Genomic DNA, 19,465 nt, shown 5'->3' with positions numbered 1-19,465 from the left:
ACGGCATGTCTAGAAGACATGGTTCCCCAGCCTCCTGGAGCTCAGGAAGTAAGAGGCCACCAGACCTTACTTGGCTTCTTCTCCATTCACCAGAGCAATGCTTCTTAGCCAGGAGTTCCTGTTCTAGCCACCAGAGGATACCTCGAAAAAACACACCCCCAAATACGGAATGAGAATTTCTGTAGGAAGGTGTGATGCACACGTACTTTGCCTCACCTCCAAAGGGGGATTTGAGGAAACCCACCGTGTCAATAATGGAAATCCACAGGGAATCCAGCTCTGAAGCTCCCTGAGGATTGACAAGGATGGTGATGGAAAAGAATGACGTCTGGGAGCGAAGGGATAGAATGAGGTTCTGTTGGCAGTCAGGAGGCAATCCCCAGAGCAGAAGCAGGACTCATCCTCTTCTTTTTCCTAATCTCACCTGGGAAATACCCTGGCTGAGCTCTGTGTGTCAAGGATGTGGGCCCACCAAGTTGATAACAAAAAAACATCCATTTCAGCCAGGCCCATCTCATGACCCTCAGTGCTTGTGGGAGGAATAGCAAGCAGGGGCCAGCTACTAGCTGCTCGTGTCTCTCCCAACCAGGCAGCACATGCTGGAATTGATGTCAAAGGGGAAAACCTGAAACATCCCCCTTTGTTCTCCCCCCACCTCCCCAGCCTGAGTCCGTGTTCAGCTTGTAACTTCTAGGATAAAGGCTTACCCAAATAAAAGGGAGAGATTGTACCTACTTCGCTTCTGATCCTGCCCACAGGTCATCAGTTTGCTGTTCCAAGTCCCCGGTCCTGCTTCTGAATAATGAGGACTTAGGAGGGACAAGCTTCTCTCCTGAAAGCCTGATCGGACTGGGTGGCCGGAGCTCAGTGGGAGGAGACCAAAGGGCACGAGCAGACACATGGCTCCCAGCGACTGCCATGTCAGTCAAGCAGCCTCGCCAGCCCTCCCGTCCGTACCTGGATTTGGGCTGGCAGCAAAGGTGAGAGGGAGGAGGGAGGCAGAAGGGGCACACCACAGCAGAAGGAAACCATGGAAGCATCTGGAAATAGAGATTGGTTCTGGCCCTGAATTGGCATTTCTTGCTCGGTGTCCATGAGGGAGGACCTCTACTTCTCCTGGAAATGCAAGCAGTCAGGTTTCTGAGCAGGCTCTGGCTTTAAGCCACATACCTTCAGATGAATCTTGAATGTCTGAGCTGGGATTTTTCCTGGAGGAAAGAATAATAACGAAACAACCACAGCCTCATTTTTAGGGCCAGGCATTTTCCTATGGAATAAAAGTTTGGGGGGCAGATGTACATTGATCTGCTTGTTTGAAATTGAATTTAAAATACTTGATGTTGGGGCATGTGCTTTCTAGTTTGCCCCAGTCCCAGGATTTCTATTCTATTATACAAAGCTGGGTTTAACTTTTCTATTCTTGTTCTATATAATGGGTTCTGTTGCCGTCTGGGTTTTCTGACTTCCGTCCTCTATTTCTGAAACCACACAATTATCGTAGGGGAACACACTGTTACTTTTTCTGCTCTCATAGGTGAAGAAGCAGTGGCTAAGAGACAGTCAGATTTGGCTGAGCTCTTCTGGCCAGTAAGTGCCAGAGGAGGGGCTCAAAACTGACTTGCAGACTAAAAGCATTTACTCCCAGGCCACCCATGTGCTGTGTCTGGGAACCCATTGCCCAGCCCCACACCAGCGTCCCACTATTTCCCTACCTTGACCCCCCCCCAACACACATGCTCCTATGGCATCATTGGTCCCTGACATACTCTAGTACGTTTCTCTTCCTCCTCCTCGGGCTTAAAGATGACTCAGAAACCCGGGGTGGTGGGGGAAGATCTGTATCTCTCCGACGATGACGATGATGAGTGATGTCGAGCATCTTTCCATACATATGCTGGCCAGGGGTATGTCATTTTGGGAGAAATATCTACTCAATGCCTTGTTCTGTTTTTAAATTGGGCCATGTAGGGTTTTGTTTGTTTTGTTTTTGTGTTTGTTTTTTGCTACTGAGCCTTAGAAACTTGAAATTCAAGAAACAGAGTAGAATGGTGATGGTCAGGGGCTGGGAGGGGGTGGAATGAGGGGTAGCTGTTCAACGGGCGTAAAGTTTCAGTTAAGAAAGTTGGATATATTTGAGAGATGCTGGACAACTCTGCTCATATGGTTCATGAAACTGAATCACTCACTTAAAATGGATTAGGACATAGATCTCAAGTGTTCTTGTCCTAATAAAAAAGAAGAAGAGGAAGATGAAGAAAGACGGGGAGGGAGAGGAGAAAATCCTTTTGGGGGAGGAAGTGGGCACCATAGGAGGGTGATGGAATTTAGAAGGCATTTGCTCCCTCAGAACCTCCGACAAGGCAGCGGTCGCCTAGAACTGTTTGGATCGGAATCTATAGACTCTTTACCCTTCCCAATCTTGTTACCAAAGAGTAAAACGGCCCCAAGGTTGAAATTTTGTCCTGAGAGAGAGCAGAGTTGCAAACATGGGAAGTTCAACAGTGGCTGCATGTGCATTTCACTTTCAACAATGGCAATGGGAGGAGGCAGAGATTTGGGGGATGTTGCTTATGGTTTAAAAATCCACCTTTCAAAATTCACGTGCGTCCTCCCTTGGGACTCCACCTCACTGGGATCGGTGACAACCGGAGTAAGTCATCTGGCGCCAGGTGACGCGCAGTCCCGGCTGATGGAAATTGCTCAGTTGGCTCTCTACTGAGCGGAAAGCTGTGGGGCCCAAATTACTTTCTGCCCAAGTATGAACGAGTGATTCTGTCATCCTGACCCTTCAGGCTAACGTAGCTCAAAGGTCTAGCCTTTCTTATCACCCCTGAAAAGTGTTTTCTCTGATGAAAGAAGAAAGTGTGTTTACTTCCCTTTGAGAATCGTTCCTTTCCCATATTGAGGGCCGGGTCATTTTCAGGGTGGCAGTGAAGCATGGGAAGGCTTAATAGCAACTGGGATGAGGTCTGCTGGGGGTGCTGGGGCTGGTTTCGTGCGTAACTGAGTCGGATCCAGAAGAGGGGAGTGCCCTCTCTTGTTGTCCCAATGGGTGAATTCATTTTGAGGGGCTTAGGCACAGTGATATGAGGTAGGAACATCATTTCACTACAAAGTCTGAGGCTCAGGGCAGATTTGCTGTTCATCCCACTGACAAATTACATATCTAAACCACCCTGATTTTCTCTTGTCCTGACTTTGATATTGGGCAATGCCCTCCCATCTTCCTGATTTGATGATTCTTGCAGGTAGCAGCTGGGCACCCCCCTCAAACACCTGCTGGCTTCCGAGGTGCTCCAGCATCTTCCTGCCTGTCCCAGGCCTCACCGTTGACTCCTTCCAGGAACTCCGACTAGGCCTAGCAGAGGAACCAAACCATGGTGCAGACTGAGGGCTGAGAAAGAGGGGTGGGAGGAAATGGTTTTGGAAATAATATTGAAAAAACAAAAAAAAACCCATCAAGAATTGTCTTGACAAGTGAGAGGGAAGACCAGGACCCAGAAACTCATTGGCACCAATGGGTTGATGGAGGAGGAGGAGGGGTGGATTTCGAAGATAAGCCAGGATCGAGAATAAAAATGCCTATTTTGGGGAATTGGAAATAAAAAAAATAAGTTCTGATTAGACACATGCGAATCACACAGAAGATTATGGAAGAATGTGCTTGTTTGGGCCTTACCGGAATCTGATGGGCAGTGGGACTTAGCCTTAGTTGCCATTCCTGAGACATGGTCCCTGTCTCCCAGCTTTCCATGCCCTTCTCTTCTGCTCAACCACACAGAACATCCTTCAGCCTCTCAACCATACCTCACCCTCTCCATCAGCTCTTGACATCCTCTGTTCTCTCTTCCTAGAACATTCTAACCCTCATCTCATCACAAGGTTAAGGAATGTCTCTTCATTTCAAGTGCTGGCCTCTAGGAAGCCTTCCCTGACCACCATTTCCTCCTCAGTTTTGGCTCAATGCTTCCTCCCTCTGCCCTCATTGCTCCTGTGCTTCATCTATCACAGTAATTGACACAGTTTTTTGCAATAGCTATTCATTGTTCTTCCCCCCTTCTAAGGGCCAAGAAAGCAAGGCACCATGTCTGTATTGATTCTGGCCCCTCTAATACTTAGCAAAGTGCTTACCATTGGTAAATTGCAAATAAATTTTTATTAACTCTTTTAAAAAAAGGTTTATTTATTTACTTTAGAGAGAGAGAGAGAGACAGCATGAGTCAGAGGGGCAGAGGGAGAGGGAGAATCTCAAGCAGACTCCCTGCTGAGCGTGGAGCCCCAGGAAGTGGCTGTATCTCATGACCCTGAGATCATGACCTGAGCTGAATCCAAGAGCTCGACACTTACCCACCTGTGGTGCCCAGGCGCCCCATTAATTCTTACGAGGCACTTTCTTTTCCCTTCCCTGAATAAATACCTGAAGGTATTTCTTCCCTAAATAAATACCTCAGAAAATAAAATGATCACATATGATGATCATTCTATCCCCTCAAGGACAGAATATGGATGTTCTATATCATCTTTCATTCTCCCTCCATAGGCCATCTCCTTCCACAAAGTCCAGTGCTAGACCTACAGTAGATGCTCAATTAAAAAAAAATAAAGTGTTACTTGATTACAGTGGTTAACTATCAGAAAAGGGGTATTATCTCTGCTTTAAGAGATAAAACAATTTACTTCAAACTTGTCTGAGTGTTTGGAATCAGACAAGAGTCCTTTTTAAAATGGGAAAATGGGACTTGAATAGGTCTTGCCCTCCTTCTTTCCTTGCAGAAGATAAAGCAGGCATTTCATTCAGTTGGAGATGCCGTCTGCACCAAATAACCCTTGGGATTTGAGAGGGATTATTTGGCCACTGGAGGGCTCTTAGATTTTTCCATGTAATGCAATTGAAACCTATTCAGAATGACTAAATAATTAATGCCACATTGTACGAAGTGTGCTCCCCAGTTTCTATCACAATTTTTTTTAAAAAATGCAGAATATCAAGAAGACTAGACTTAATTTACTGTGCATTTTGCTTCTTCAACAAAAACATGAGATGAATAATTTCCCCACATCATGGCTTTACATTTCCCCATAAATAGGGCATCTGTTAACATGGATTATTATGTATGTGACGCTAACGTGATTAGGCTCAAACAGTCACCCAAAAAGCTAATTTTTTTTTAGAGGAATGAATCATGAAAAAACGAGAATGAGAATTAAGAGAGGAAGAAATATTAAAGAAATATCTCTAAAGGCAAGAAGTTAAGGATAAGCTTGGCATTTTGGAGTAAGAGACTGAGAATTACTTGTTCAATGATTTTTACTGTAGACCTACTATGTGCCAAGCATCATGCTAGCTAGGTGGACATATAAATAGCAGTTTTAGTAGTAACTATAGCAGTCTAGCCACTAAGAGCCTGGATTTCGACTTGGTCACCACTAATTCTGGAACCCTAGATCAGAGCCTGACTTGTAGTAGGTAGGCAATAATGGTAAGTACACAGGTTAATGTTTACTGAATGCCTTCTTTATGCCTTGGATTTTAAAGAATTTTACACATGTTTATAATCCTCACCCTATTATAATGTCTTAGTAGGACTACCCTTATTTTGCAGGTGGGAACCGAAGCTGAGTGGAAGATCACTAGAGGTGGGATTCAAGTCTTTCTAGCATCCAGTCTGATATAAAAAATGTGCTTCTAATCATTACAGTCTATAAACTGATATTCCTGCCATCTGGGTGTTCACATCCAGTGCCAGAAATAAATGTATGAGCAAGAAGCCAAATACAAGTAATGCAGTTGGAGAAAGACACTCATGTTGTTTCTTACTTGCACACCTGGAGAATTCTGGAAAAGCTACAGGAACAGTTAAAGTTTGATCTGGTTCATGAAGATGCTGTGAAGTAGAGCCACAGTAGATCCCCAGAAGATAAGCTGCATGGGCGAGATACAGAACTTCGATGTTGTGGGTCGGTTGGGTTTACTTGTTATGGGACAGCAACCTGCCTTTTTCTGACTGCTACACTCTGGTACAAAGAATGCTTTCAAAGTGTAATAAAAAGCCATTATATATACTTTTAACTTCTTTGAAGTATAATTCATGTATCGAAAAGTGCACAGTGACCAAGTATACAGATCAATGGATTTTCCTAAACTGAATGTCGAACAGGACACAGAATTCTAGCTGCATCCCAGTAACCTGTGTAATGCCCCTCCGTAGGATGCTCAGGGCTGCTGTAACAGATTCCCAAAACCTAAGTGGCTTAAGATAGCAGACATGTATTCCCTTACAGTTCTGGAGGCCAGAAGTCTGAAGTCAAGGTGTTGGCATGGTTAGTTTCTTCTGGAAGCTCTGAGGGACAATCTTCTCTCCCTGCTTCTGGGGTCTGCCAGCAAAACTTTGCCCTGCTTAGCGCATAGAAGCACCACTCCAACCTCTGTCTCCACCTTCAAATATCCTTCCCTTCTGTGTGCCCCACACCTTCTCCTTTCTCTTAGGAGGACACCAACCACTGGACTTTCAGGGTCACCCTGATCCAGAATGATCTCATCTTGAGATCCTCCACTAATGACAGTTCTAGAAACTCTATCTCCAAAAGAGCTCACATTCACAAGTATCAGGGGAAGGAGTTGGACACATCTTTTTGGGAGGCACAGCTGAACTCATGACAATCCCTTACAGTCACTCCTTCCCCAAGGGCAACCCTGCCCTGGCTTTTAACAGTTTCACAAATTATATTTGTGAGATTCACTCGTATAGTTGTATATAGCTTTGGACAATTTCTATTTATTTATTTATTTATTTTAGAGAGAGAGAGAGAGACAGAGAGGGAGTGAGGAGAAGGGCAGAGGGAGGAGAAAAGAGAGAGAGAGGTCTCAAACTGACTCCCTGCTGAGCAAGGAGTCTGATGTGGGGCTTGATCCCAGGACCCTGAGATCATGACCTGAGCATGCCTCACTGACTGGGCTATCCAGGTGCCCAGATCTAAAGATTTCTTATCATTCATGTATAGTATTTCATGGTGTGAATATAATGTAATTTATTCACTATACTATTAGAGACATTTAGGTATATTTCACTTTGATTATTAGAAATCATGCTCTTTTGAACATCTTGATACATGTCTTTCAGGGGAGTTGCACATGGCTTCATGGTGGGTATGTATCAGGAGAGAAATTGCTAGGTCCTAGCGTGTGCACATGATTGGTTTTACTGGAACTTCCAGATCATTTTCCAACATGGTTATACAAAAACTAGTATAAACAGAGTAGCAGCAGGATTTGATTTTCACGTTTAAATGATCACTGGCTGAAGGAATACAATGGCACAGAGGTTTAGCTTCAAGATAACGCTAGCAAAGGAAAGCGGTAGGAAGCAGATCTAAAAGAAAGCTAGGGGGGCGCCTGGGTGGCTCAGTGGGTTGGGGCCTCTGCCTTCGGCTCGGGTCATGATCCCAGGATCCTGGGATCGAGCCCCGCATCGGGCTTTCTGCTCGGCAGGGGGCCTGCTTCCTCCTCTCTCTCAGCCTGCCTCTCTGTCTACTTGTAATCTCTATATGTCAAATAAATAAATAAAATAAAATAAAAGAAAGCTAGGATCAGAGTATAGAAGGTTCTACCTCTTAGCTTTTGTCATAAAAAATGCCATTTTTTTTAAAAGGAAGAGAATATTATTAGATATATTCCTCAGGAAGATAGACAGGATCCAGGTGGGAAAAGACTGGATTTTGAAGGGAGATCCTGAGTATGTGAGCCAAGAGATGGAGAGAGAGGGATACAGAGGGGGTGCGTGGAGGAATCCTGAATGGAGCTGAGAGACCTTTGCCTTGTCCAGAATGTGATGTTCTTGAGAAAGGGAGCAGTCAGAGATGTCTTCCAGGTTTCCAACCTGTCCAGGACCCTTTGTCCAGGCAATGGAATAGGGCAGACTTCACTTAACCATTTTCATACTAACATTCTGTATGGAGAGTAGTTGGGTTAGAATCTGTGCTGTCTTGGCAGCGTCTATCAAAGGGCTTTTCTCCAGGGCAATAAAGAGCTCTTATCACCAACATGTGCATCTGTCAGCATTGGACAGAAAGCCCGGAGGCCACCTGGAAATGTGCCATCAGCTCTATTTCTAAACATTGGAAAGGAGAGAAAAGGGAATCTAGACTCATTCCACCGACATTCAAGGACCCACTGAAAAATACCAAAATCTCAGCAAAGTGCAATTTTGATCACAAAAGTCTGTTGAGGGGAATTATGGAGGTCTGAAGCAAACATTTGATCTGGCTTAGGGTATCAGGGAGGAAGATGGTGGAGACCATTTCAGTTGGGTTTTGAAGAATGAATAGAAGTTTTCAGAAGGAGAAATGACCAGGGAGTTGAGATTACAGAGTGGACTTGGTTGAAATCCATTCTCAGTAGAAGAAAGAGTAGAAGAAAGACCAAGATACCAAGAAATGAAAGAGAAGAGCTGACAGACATTGTGCCCTTATTGTATACCAAGCACCGGGCTAAGAATCTGATCTAAGATTTTTCCCTGGGTTTTCTCCACAACCCACCAAAGCAGGTGCATTTCTTATCTCTTGGTTTATAAATGAAAAACATTGAAGTTTTAAAGAGGCCAAACTGCTCAACCCTGAGTCACACAGCTCCCAGGAGACAGATCTGGAATTCTGACCCCAGGGCTCAGACCTCTAATTACCCTAAGCTCCTCTGCTCCAGAGGAAGAAGTTGGGAATGGTGTGGACACTAACACAGGTGGCTTGCACCTTGCTCACAATGAAGTCATTGCAGGTTAACTCTTCATTCTAAGCCATGATGACTGGCAGAAGATGATCTGCCCAAGTTCTCTTCCAGGCCATGCTCAAAGAAACAGGAGTGCCACATTAAAACTTGAAAAAATGCTGGTGACATTTAGTTATGCTGGTACATCAGAATAAAAATAGCCCCCCTCCCAGAACCCCTCATTTAACCCTTTCTTTTTAGCTCAGCATTCCTCGATTTTGCCTCTGCTCCACTTTCTTCCCCTCTTTGAAGATGCATCAGGTCTCAAGTTCAGCTTAATCCAACTGCTAGATGTATTATTCATTTCTATGCTTTAATGATGTGATAAGGTTTCTGGAAATAGGAAAAGGCTCATTAAACTGTCATTTGAATATAGATCACACCTAAATTCTAAGGAAGACAAAGTCTGCCAGCCAGGGATACATTTGCTTTCCCAACCTAGCTCTCTACAAACTGGGAAGGCACAAGGAAGCATTTCAAAGACAAGATCCTCCAGACTAGCATGTATTCTTGATTTATTCTGTAATTAATGATAACTCACAAACAGAATGAGAGGTTCCGAGAGACAGCGAATGAATATGAGCCAAATGAAAAAGGAATCTGGGATGTCAAACACGGTGAGATGTGTGTTTTGTCCCTGTCTGTGAGCCGTGGTTTGATCAGGCAGGCTCTAGTTGAGATAGGGGAATATGGAGGGAGTTGAATTTGACTTGCATGGCTTAGAACCCAACATCATCCCTGGCTGCAGAAATTGATTTGAGAATACAGCTCGCCTGTAGCTTTCCTTCTGTGTTTGCCTTCAGGTTTGAGAAGAGGCTAGAAAATGCCGGATTGCAGGGGGCTTGTACCAAGTGCTGGTGAAACTGGGAATTTGCCCAGCTATTTATCTACCTCTTGACCCACAGGGAATCCAAAAATAAGAGGTCACGCTGTATTAAAAACTTATGTTGCATCAGACGCTGGTTTAAGCACTCAGTGGGTATGTCCTTCTATTTTTCTCATCCAACCTCATGAAATAGGTGGATTTTGCCCTTTGATTTAGACTAGAGGCCTCTACCTGGACCATGTTTTAGTGGATCTATTTCAGTTCTTCTCCAGATGTATTCTCCCCAGAGGGTAAGAAGTGGCTCCATGAGGGCCAAAGGACATGTCCACCAGACACCGGGGACAAAACAATTTCCTTCTGTCATATCCCTGGACCAAATTGAGTTTCTGAGCAGGCCTCCTAGCTGGGTCTGTCTTTGCTGCAGATTGTGTTCCTAATGTGATCCCATATCTCCATGTCAACTGCATGGCCCACAGACACACAGTGTTTGTGTGAGCTGGACTGCTAGCAAACTTACCTCCTCGGGACTTGCAGTGTGGAGAGGAGCCAGGTATGGGAAAGGGAGAGGAGGAACGTGAGCCTGGGGTGTGCTATCTCCTATACCGTCAAGAGTTCTAAATTCAAACCTTGTGCTTCCAGGTGATTATAAATATGTGTTTGTCAAGCTTGGAGGAGAGAACATGCTTTATTTAATCTGTTTGCTTAACTTTTACTTTTGATATAGGCTGTCATGTGTACTCTTGCACTGGAGCCCGATAATGTTAGGGATGGGCTCAATGTAGGCATGTTAACAGAAGAATGGAAAACTTAGCTACTGGTTAGTAAGTGCTGATGGCAGAATTTGAACTCAGGCAGTCTTATTATAGGACTCTCAACTAGTACCTGATACTTCCTTTTATGGGGGCCTCCAGGGGTGCTGCCCATTCAAGCCAGCTAATATCATGATGCGATCAGAGTCCTTAGACAGACATAGACAACCTTCCTTTCCACCACGTTTTAGAAGAACCCTACCTCTGAGAGGGTACGGAGAGTGTGTGTCAGGGCGGAAAGGGATCAAGGGAGAATCAGAGATATTGGAGACAAGGAAACCTGTTGGAACCACCTTATCAGTATCCTTGCCAAAAATCTGTACCCTGAATTTAATAACGAGTGAATAAGCAAATCTGGCAAGTTCAGAATGGAGAATATGACAGGTAGATCCCTAAGACAGATCCTCAGACTCCCGGCTTTGGTTGCGCATGCTCAGTGTAGCCCCTCCACCGTGGAGGGGCAGGCCCTGGGGGTGATGATGGGATAGTCAATCCCTTGATTACGGTGTGTACATGCAAAGGTGAAAGGATCTGGCTGATGTGATTAAAGTCCCTAATCAGTTGACTTTAAGATAATTAGTTGGAAGGAGATTATCCCCAGAGGAAATGACTCCTTCAGTAGGATGGTTTCGAATCAGAGTTCAGCCCTTTCCCCAGGTAAAGAAGCAGCAACAGACATTCTTCTTTCAGTCTTGAAGAAGGAAGCTGCTGTGTGGTAGAGAGGGTCAAATGACAGGTGGTGGCCTTGGGGAATGGAGCTCCTCAGACCTACAACTACAATGAATTGAATTCTTCTAACACCAGTGAGCTTGGAGGGGAACCCCAATCCTCAGATGGGACAGCAGTCCCCAGCACCTTGAGTTCAGCCTGGTGAGACTGTGAGCAGAAGACCCGTGTAACCCAGGCCCAGGCTCCTGAACGGAAACTGGGAGATAGCAAAAGCATGTTATTTTTAAGCTGCTAAATTTATGGTAATTTATTTCATAGCAACAGGGAGCTAATATAAGGGGTATTTTACAAGACAATGGGTTGGTACTCTTCAAAAAATCATGATCTCTCTCTCTTTCTCTCTCTCTCTCACATACATACACACACACACACACACACACACACACACACACACTCACACACCAGACATAAAAGTAGGGGGAAGATTCTAGTTTAAGAGCAACTAGAGAGAAAATAAATAACAATACACAACACCAACAATTGCAGAGCTCCTCTGGGCCAGCAGTGATTTATGAAAGTTGGTTCACACTGAGTTTTGACAACTCAATTTTTGTTTTCCTGCCTCTTGAATGTCCTTTTCCCTGTGTTTCCAGCAGAGGGTAGGCCTTATGGCTTTGATCTTCACAATAGATAGGGACAGTCACTGGAAACTAATTACGCTGTCCTTTTGCTATGGAGAAGTGACCCCAGTCTCCAGCAGTTGTTGGAAGGCCAGATTTAATGGCGGTGGTGGGGTTCTATGGATGAACATTAAAGGTCCACACACATCCTCCTTCCCGTGGCTCTGAAGTTTTGGGAAGTGAGATTATGAGCTCCTTGGACAAAGTGAGATTATGAGCTCCTTGGTCCCAATGTACTGGGACAGGACAATACTTCTGCAACAAGGAATTTGTGCTCGGGGGGCCCGGGATAACTTCTACCGGCAGTACCCCACTTGTCATTTCCCCACTTTGAGGACTGTACTCCCCACCTAGACTGCTGTCTAGGAGAAAATGCCTGAAAATGGAATTTACATTAAGAGGTGAACAATCTTTCTATCGCCCAAATGGTTCCCCAGCCACCACCACCAAATTCATACGTTGATGCCATAACCTGCCATGGGATTGTATTTTGGTTGGTAAGCAAAGTTAAATGAGGTTATAAAGGTGGGGTCCTCATTGGATGGATTGGTGGCCTTATAAAATGATGAAAAGATAATGAGCTCACTCTCCGCACGCATGGACCAGGGAAAGGCCATGGGAGGGCCTAGTGAGAAGGTAGCTGATTTACAGCCCAAAGAGATGACTCTCACAGACACTGACCACACCGGCACCTTGATCTTGAACTTTTCAGTCTCTGGAACTGTCAGAAAGTACATTTCTGTTGTCTCCGCCCTCTAGTCTCTGCATTTTGTTATGGTAGCCCAAGCTGATGAATTTGGACCTTGACACAAGTCTTTATATTATCTAAAAGACCGCTGGGTGAGTCCAATGCTTCACCCACAAGACAAGCTCTCTGACAGTAGAATTTTAGTTTTTGTGACACTTTGGTATTGGAAGTCAGCATGAAGATCTCTGGAGGGTTCTAATGATTTTACATATGGCAGTGTGTCTATCAGAGGAATTGCAAAATATGCTTATATGTGCTTTTGTGCATGCATGTGCATTTGCACACACACACGCACACACACAGAGTACCAGAAAAGCTGGGTGGCAAACACATTTAATTGAGCCAGAAAAAGATTCTTGGGTAGAAGTACATTTTATTCATTCATTTGTTCATTTGACAAATAGGTATTAATCATGAACTAAGGGCATACAGGGAGACTGACATACTTCTAGGCAACAATGGTAAGTATTATAAAGCCCCTGTCCTTGGAGGGTCCCAGACCCACACGAACACAAGACAATGCAGGTGTTGTTTATTAAATGTCTAAAATGAGCTTGGCCTTGTGCTACATGACTTGTCTTAGATTACTTCATTTCTATACAATCAGTCAAGGTGTATGTAATTGCTTCCATTTTCTATGTGTTCTGTGGAGTCCCAGAGAATTTAAATAACGTCCCCAAAGTCACACAGACAGAACCAAGATTTGTTTGCTCTCCAATATAGCATTCTACATGAATCATGGATAAAGCGGTGTCTGATTACCATGTCCCTGAAAGAGAGAAATAGGCTCTAAAGTGTTAGAGAAAATCAGGGTTTGATATCTGAGCTTACAGTCAAGGAAAGCTTCATGGAGAAGGTGGCACTAAATTGAATTTGTATAGAAGAAGCAGAAAGGTGAGGGAGGACCGTCTAGCCCTAGAAAGGGCTGACCTAGGCCTCAGTGATGTCGCAAGTACTGTCGTGAAGACTGTTCCAGGTAAACACATACCACCAGCACTGTACAATAATAGACACTGTTAACACCTCCACTGGACAGAGGAGAAACAGCTTGCGAGAGGTTAAGGAACTTGTCTAAGTTCCCACAGCTGGCACGTGGCAGGGACAGGATGTGAGCCCAGAGCTGAACTTGCGGGGAGGGATCCCCAGTGGAGAGATGGCTGGGGATCTCTGGGAGAGGCTTCACTCCCCTCTCTATTTGCCATCCTGCAAGTCCACACCAGACGGGCCATGGGGAACGTGCGGAAAATTCCACGATGTCTAATTGACGACAGGGGTTTTGGAAAATGTCTCTGTGTTCCCTGAAAGAAGGATTGTTGGCTCCTCACGCTGCTTCAGATCTTCTTTATCTTTTAACCATTTTTCCCTTCAAATTTAACTCTGCTGCCTTCTGCACTGAGGATTACCTAAAGGCCAAGTTTGACATTCTTAATCCAACCATTTCTGAGTTATCTGAGAACAGAGAAGGTACAGGGATAAATGCTTAAGGCATTAACTCTGGAAGTGCCAGAGGGAACAGAGGGGAAAGTTTCCTTCCCTGAGGACCCTGCGGGGCTCAGCCCTAGGGGGGACCCCTGTGAGCTGGGCAGAGATAGGCTATCCTTTTAGGTCCCAGAGCCCCTTGTTTGTTTTGGCTATTTTAAAAAACTGCCTACAGATAAATGATGTGGCCACTGAAATCACGGGGAAGGTATTATTTCCCCAAAAAGAGCTTACCTGGAGGAATTGGAGTCATAGGAAGGCATTGAAAAGCTCAACTGTCAAGGAAAATCAGCGGGTGTTTATTTTGTGGGTATCTGCCATGAACCCTGGGAAGGACTGGGCCGGGAGGCAGATATGCAGAAGACATAGCCTATGAAAAAACCAAAACCTATAGGAATTTTTACTTCAACTCAGACATTCTTGTGCTTCTGGCAGGAAGCAGACATAGTGCTGTGTGCCGTCTGGTGAATTGGGGACAAACAAAGCAGACCTTGTCGCCTGCCCTCACAGAACTCATATTTTCCACCATTTATATGAAATTAACCCCCCCTTTTTAAAAATTATATTCTGAATAGAAACAAAATAACAGGGAGACACAGAGACAATATATTCTTCAGCTGAATGGAAAAGTAGTAGGAGATTCTGACATGTTATTCATTGCAATTATAGGGACAGTGACTGAGCCAACACGATCTTACACACACACACACACACACACACACACACACACACCTGTGTATGCACACACAACCCGGTCACATACACATTCATTATCTCACATATGAAGGGCATATTCTTTGTTTATAATTAGCTGAAAGAACAGTTTGTAGATTTTAGGTTTTAATAAAGAGAGAAAACAGAGGGGGAAATCCTTCCTATTAAATGTCTTACAATTAGTTTGAAAAGATCTTCACATAGGCACAAATGAGAGAGCAATTTAAGACCATCTACTCAAGTTCTGCTGTTGCCCAGGCCACTTCTATCAAATTTAAACACAGATTCTGCCTCCTTAAGGGAACAGACTGCTTCTAAGAACTTGGCATTAATTACTGGGATGCAGATGGGTACAAATAGAGACTGCCAGCTACAAATGAGTCTTATCCGTCCAATAAATTAGGCCTCCTCAGGAATACGTTATATGTCCTAAAAGTCATAAAAGTGCATTTCTTTATAATTATCCTACTTTCCTATTTTATTTCTCAATTCATCTGAATTATAGGAGTTCCCTCAATGAACCTAAAGCCTGTATATTCAAAGTATGATAGTGTATATTGGGGTAATGCCGTGAACAAAACTGTCCCCTAGGTTGCCCGACCTCAAGGAGCTTACATGCTACCAAGTGACCCAAGAACAGGTAAATAAACACATACATTGAATCACTGCAGGAAAAAAGTCTATGAAAAACAGTAAGGAGACAATGAGAGAGGATTACGGTAGGGCTCTACTTTGGACCTAGCCATCAGGAAAGGCTTGAGGAGGAGTAAGGATTAGCAAAGCGAGTAATGTGGGAGAACATTTCTACTGTAAGTAGATGAATAGAAGGGCCTGGTGTTTTCTAAGACCCAGAGAAGACAATCATGGTCATTGGCTAGTGAACAGGGAGAAGAGTGGCCAGAAGCTAAAGAGAGGGGCGAGGATGGCCAGATCCTACAGGACTTACAAGATCACAGTAAGAAGCTTGGGCTTCCCAAGTAGAATAGGACTGAGGGTTCTGAGGGTTCTGAGTTGAATATTACATGTAACCATAACATGAAGTTTTCAGTTTGGAAATGGACAAGATCTCTCCACTTCTGTGTGGAGAATAGACCAGAGGAGGTCTGGGGTGGAAACTGGACTCAGATGAGGAAGCTATTGAACTAGTTCGGGTAAGAGAAAGGGCTGACCTGCTAAGGGTTTGGGCTGTTGAGATGGAACAGGTGGACATCTAAGAGACACTGAGAATTTGCTGCTGCCTTACTTGAGGGAGACAACAGAATGGGCAAAGTCAAAGATAATTTTTTCTTTCTCTTGAGTAAATGAGTGGCCGGAGTGCCCATCTGTGATGGAAGGGAGGAAGAGGAAATGTGAAGGAAAAACAGATTTGCAGATTTGATATTTGGAGGAAAAGAGATTTTATGTGTGATGGTTTCCATTTTCCTAAAAGAAAGTGAGATCTCTGATCAAATTTTTGTTGCAGGAAAAGTAATTTTCGAAAAACACTAGCTCCCCTGCAAGGCCCCCAAATATTTTTTGGTCCATTGCCCGTTTTTCCGATTTCCCCTTGTAGCATTTTTATGGCGTCCTTCCCCCTTAGCATGTCTACCATTTCTTCCTGTTCTCTGGTCACTTAGCTTCTAGAGGGCAGGCATCTGAGTGCAACAGACATAATCAGAGCCTTCCCCAGATACAGATTACACTGAAACCCAGACCCAGGGGAACTACAAAAGGGAGGCGGAGAAGGTTCAGTATTTTTTTATTATCATTGTCAGTCTCCCATTTTAGGGCACCCTGATTGCTCTGGGGGACTATGGAGCAGTACTCTCTTCCATTGTCAATTTAATGACCCTATTATACTAATTGTCTCTTTCACCATAATATCAACTCTTCCTCCCACATCTCTCAGACAAATGACCTATCCTTCCAAACACAATCCATGGAGGACTTTGCCACCCACCTAAGTAGATGGCAACTGTAGCACATCAGCATTTGTACCCGTAGATGCACAATGTGAGGTCATAAGAGGAAATGATATTCTAACATTAAATGCCATCAGATGATTATCCTGTAATTTCCTACCATTATTTGCAGAATCTGAGATGCACCAGGTAGAAGGATGGGGGACCTGCAGTTCAGCCATTTGTATTTAGGGTGGAAACATATTCTTCCATATGATGAGTGGAGATAAAACCTGGCGATGGGGACACAAGACTTGCCAATCTGATTCACCCAGGCATTTGTTAATTCTTTCATATCTTAAATGTTCGCTGAGTATGCACTCAATGACCTCTCCTTATGTTCTTGTCATTAGAAATTTGAAAAATGAATATGAGCTAATTACAGTGGGACGAGAGTAAGTAGAGCTAAACTCCAAGTGTTCTGGGGACTCTGATTTAGGAGAGACAGCTGTGCAGCTAGGAGTAACGCTAGAAAAGGTGTGGGCAGGGCGGGTCATGGTCAGAGAAGACTTTCATAAAGGGGTGATATTTATGTCTCACTTCAGTGATATTAAGTGCCCATGGCATAGGGTGTATGGGAATAAGAAAAAAGAGACGATATGAGGCAGAAAAAACATGCAGGAGCTATCGATCTATCTGGACAGGTTCTGCTTTGCATTTCATAAACAGCTTCTATAAACATCTTGCAAACCTATGTTTACAAGGGTTTGACTGCTCTGGATACTCTATCTCTACGCATCTCACTCCTCAGTCTTTCTCTACTTGGGTGTTCTTTTCTGGAAAGGTTTTCCATACTGTTTAATTGGGCCTGTGATCACCCCTCAGACAAAAAGCAGTTCTTTTTGCCAAGGCTGACTTCTGACCCTGGTCTTGGTCTCCTAATCAGTTAGCACCACGTACTGTGTGGATGTCAATGAATGGGTTTTCACGAGGGGTGATGCCACATTGAAAAAGAGATGCAACAAGCCAGAATAAAGGAACAGAAATCTGCCTTAGTCCTCAGATCCCTCAAAATCTAATTGACAGGAGAAAACGTACTAGCTTTAAGTGACTTAAGAGCACTTGCAAAATGGCCATGAGTTCTTACCCTCCAAGCCGAGTACCTGAGTGCTGAGTGGACGAAGGAGAAAATGGCGAACTTCCTCTGTTTCTGTTACTTTGGGAAAGTTTGCCCAGATAGCATTTGACAAATCCATGTTTTTGGGTGGAACAAAGAAGGGCAGTGTGTGTGGGGGAGAGGCGGGCGGGGAGCAGGGAGGGGACCAAAGGAAGAAGGCAATGCTGGGGAACTCAGCGTTGGGGAGGCCGATTTGGGAACTCCTCACTTGTTGAGTGACTGGCACAGCTAAGAACTGGTGCTCATTTATTTGCCTGACTCTGAATCAATGTTCAGAGAAAGATGAAAATAAAAATAAAAAAAGAAAAAAACATAGTTTCTTTGGCAAACCAATAACAGGCTTTAGGATTTTGCTTTAAACTTTTTGAATAATCCTATTAGCAGCTTAGAAAAACGAAGTTATTTTAATGACAGAGTATATATATATCTATATATTTCCCAACCACCAGTGTCTGAAGGAGATTATCCATACTCGTTGAAGCCTACTCTTTTTGTAGGGCTTATTCCTGTCACCAGGTAAAGAGAGGAAGGAGAGGGAAAGAACCACTCAGCTCCTTTTCTGGGACCGATCTGCCAGATAATGTCCTCTTTGCCCAACGTGCCAAATGGCACATGGTTTGGTTCTCTTGGGGGTCAAGACAGCTCACGCCTAATGGGGGCAGCACTGTGTGGGTGCCAGACTCCCTGCAGAGTCAGAAGACCTAACTGTAGGTTTTAGTTCTGACTATGATATTTCACTTACAAAATAAGAAATGACAACGATCAAGTCATGGGGCTCTCTTGACAATTAAACACCAGGTCAAGTGCCCAAAGCCGTCAATTCTGGTTGTTACTTATGAATGTCTTTGATGACTGAGAGATTGTTTTAATAGTTTTGTGTTGTTGTTGTTGTTGTTTTTTTCAAATCAGCTACCTTGACTTGGAGCAGGCAGGATTTGTTTTCTGGCTGATGGGTAGCCTTGCTGGAGATAGAGTGTAAATGAATTTTTTGTGTTCTCTTCCAGCCTTAGGATCAGACCAATGAGCTTATGGAGTTAGTCTCTCTGTTAAGCCATATCATGCATCTATGAGAATAGTGGATATGGTGTTGTGAATACGAGTCGTATGATTTCAATCTGTTAGAAGAAATCATATCCCAAAATTTTAAAGAAAGAAAAACCTGTATGTATACAAGGTTAAATACAATGAAGGGATAGAATATGACTATGACTATAACAATGAAAATTTAAAAGATTTTTTAAAAAAGGTATGGATACGATATGATAGTTTAAAAAGGTTAAAATAGAAAAGAAGAAAAATTTAAAAATAGAATAAGAAAAAATTTTTTTAAAAATGTAACTTTGAGGGCACCTGGGTGGCTCAGTAGGTTAAGCCGCTGCCTTCGGCTCAGGTCATGATCTCAGGGTCCTGGGATCGAGGCCCGCATCGGGCTCTCTGCTCAGCGGGGAGCCTGCTTCCTCCTCTCTCTCTGCCTGCCTCTCTGCCTGCTTGTGATCTCTCTCTGTCAAATAAATAAATAAAATCTTTAAAAAAAATGTAACTTTGAAAGCCTAAAGAATCATGTGACAAAAGCCATGAATTCTATGAGCTGCATTCCCCTATCTCTGGAGTTCCATAGTTCTCAGTGAACTTGGTCTTAGTTGGATGTTCTTGTTGATCTTCTGGGGGGAGGGGCCTGTTGCAATGATTCTCATATGTCTTTGCCCAAGGTGGAATTGCACT

This window comes from Mustela lutreola, chromosome 1 (genome assembly GCF_030435805.1).
Source record: "Mustela lutreola isolate mMusLut2 chromosome 1, mMusLut2.pri, whole genome shotgun sequence".
Classification (NCBI taxonomy): domain Eukaryota; kingdom Metazoa; phylum Chordata; class Mammalia; order Carnivora; family Mustelidae; genus Mustela; species Mustela lutreola.
The sequence above is the reverse complement of the archived record's forward strand: the minus strand, read 5'-3'. Positions refer to the sequence as shown.